Genomic DNA, 3,094 nt, shown 5'->3' on the forward strand with positions numbered 1-3,094 from the left:
GACTTGAGACTGTTTCTCTAGACGGAGCTATAGCTGGTGCAACTAGGTTGACACCGCCGGACTTGAAACTGTTTATTTAGACAGAGCTATATAGCTGGTGCAACTAGGTTGACGCCGCGGGACTTGAGACTGTTTCTGTAGACGGAGCTATAGCTGGTGCAACTAGGTTGACAACTCAGGACTTGAGACTGTCTCTGTAGACGGAGCTATAGCTGGTGGAACTATGTTGATGCAGCCGGACTTGAGACTGTTTCTGAAGACGGAGCTATAGCTGGTGCAACTAGGTTGACGCCGCGGGACTTGAGACTGTCTTTGAAGACGGAGATATAGCTGGTGCAACTAGGTTAACAACGCAGGAATTGAGACTGTTTCTCTAGACGGAGATATAGCTGGTGCAACAAGGTTGATGCAGCCGGACTTGAGACTGTCTCTGAATACGGAGATATAGCTGGTGCAACTAGGTTGACGCCGCGGGACCTGAGACTGTTCTTGAGAAATTATTTCAAAATTATTTTGATATTACTAAAGTTACTCATTCTTTTGTCTTTTTAATGTATCATACATTCAAACGCCTAACCAGAAAGTGATTAAATAAAAACTTTAACTTGAATTCCGATTTAAAAAGGATCTGTTAATTCAAAAGTTATTAGTTCAGACGGTGTGAATAATATTGTTAAAAGAATTGAGTCTTTGCCACAATTTCTGATTTTCTAATCACAATATCTTTGCAACCCAATGTTGACGATTATAGGTGTTTTAAGTTGGATCAAATAATCTAAGTTTGAAAATCAAAGGTTTACACCTTCAGGTCGAAAATTACAAAATTTCAGTTTGTGACAAAGTCTCCATTCCTTTTTTTCAACAAAAACAGTTGATTTTTGATAATTTATTTCACCCTTCTTACATGTTATACAATAAGAACTTACTTTAGTTCTTATCATATTTTCTTTTTTATTGTAAAAGATATAAATAATATTTGTTAGATCTACTTCTAATACTATGCTAACAGATGAACACCGTTGAAATTAAAACCACAAATAAACATAAATTAGAGTTTCAAACCATGAGCTGCATCACGAGGGAAAAATGTATTTTCAAACCATGAGCTGCATCACGACGGGGAAAATTTATTTTCAAACCATGAGCTGCATCACGAGGGGAAAATGTATTTTCAAACCATGAGCTGCATCACTCTGGGAAAATGTATTTTCAAACCATGAGCTGCATCCGGAGGGGAAATGTATTTTCAAACCATGAGCTGCATCACGAGGGGAAAATATATTTTCAAACCATGAGCTGCATCACGAGGGGAACATGTATTTTCAAACCATGAGCTGCATCACGAGGGGAAATGTATTTTCAAACAATGAGCTGCATCACGAGGGAAAATTATAGTTTCAAACCATGAGCTGCATCACGAGGGGAATTTTCAAACCATGAGCTGCATCATGAGGGGAAAATGTATTTTCAGACCATCAGTGGCATCACGAGGGAAAAATGTATTTTCAAACCATAAGCTGCATCACGAGAGAAAAATGTATTTTCAAACCATGAGCTGCATCACGAGGGAAAAATTTATTTTCAAACCATCAGCTGCATCACGAGAGAAAAATGTATTTTCAAACCATGAGCTGCATCACGAGGGGAAAATGTATTTTCAAACCATGAGCAGCATCATGAGGGGAAAATGTATTTTCAAACCATGAGCTGCATCACGAGGGAAAATGTATTTTCAAACCATGAGCTGCATCATGAGGGAAAATGTATTTTCAAACTATGAGCTGCATCATGAGGGGAAATGTATTTTCAAACCATGAGCTGCATCATGAGGGGAAAATGTATTTTCAAACCATGAGCTGCATCACGAGGGAAAATGTATTTTCAAACCATGAGCTGCATCACGAGGGAAAATGTATTTTCAAACCATGAGCTGCATCACGAGAGAAAATGTATTTTCAAACCATGAGCTGCATCACGAGGGGAAAATGTATTTTCAAACCATGAGCTGCATCACGAGGGGAAATTATAGTTTCAAACCATGAGCTGCATCACGAGGGGAAAAAGTATTTTCAAACCATGAGCTGCATCACGAGGGGATATTATAGTTTCAAACCATCAGCTACCCTCAGGTGCACACTGAACCACCCCGGCAATCTTTATTTTACTTCAACATTAATTCTAGTAATTCAAAATAATATGCATATAATAATAATGCATAGTAATAAGATTAAATGAGCTTTGTTTTAGAGATAAAAAATATACAAGATAAAGACCAATTTTTTAAAGATTGCACGTCAATGTCAAATAACATAAATAACATCAATAAACATAAATAACTGCAATTAACACGAATAACATCAATTATCATGAATAAAATCAATTAACATGAATAAAATCAATTAACATAAATAACATCAATAAACATAAATAACATCAATCAACATGAATAAAATCAATTAACATGAATAAAATCAATTAATATTAATAAAATCAATTAACATAAATAAAATCAATTAACATAAATAAAATCAATTAACATAAATAACATCAATAAACATAAATAACATCAATTAACATGAATACAATTAATTAACATGGTTAAAATCAATTAACATAAATAAAATCAATTAATATAAATAAAATCAATTAACATAAAAAACATCAATAAACATAAATAACATCAATTAACATGAATAAAATCAATTAACATAAATAAAATAAAATCAACATAAATAAAATCAATTAACATAAATAAAACCAATTAGCATAATTAAAAAAATTCTCTATTTTTTATCTGAAATTGAATAAAAAAAGTTCTGGCAATTTATCATGATAATATAATCTGAGCTGGGAATTTTGGATTAGACGGAATTTAACTTATTCACAAACGTAGAAACCCTTCTTAAGCCGGGAATTAAGATTTATCTCCTGTAACAATGGTTGAAGCGTTGAGGAGTATCTAATATTTATTCTTTGGTTATTCACTTCAGTTTCATTAGAAGTAAATATTTCCATTTACTGCTTAACGCCGATTTAAGGATTCATCTCTAATTGGATAATGATATAGTTAGAAAGATAGATGTTACCGCCATAC

This window comes from Eurytemora carolleeae, unplaced genomic scaffold (assembly GCF_000591075.1).
Source record: "Eurytemora carolleeae unplaced genomic scaffold, Eaff_2.0 scaffold1541, whole genome shotgun sequence".
Classification (NCBI taxonomy): domain Eukaryota; kingdom Metazoa; phylum Arthropoda; class Copepoda; order Calanoida; family Temoridae; genus Eurytemora; species Eurytemora carolleeae.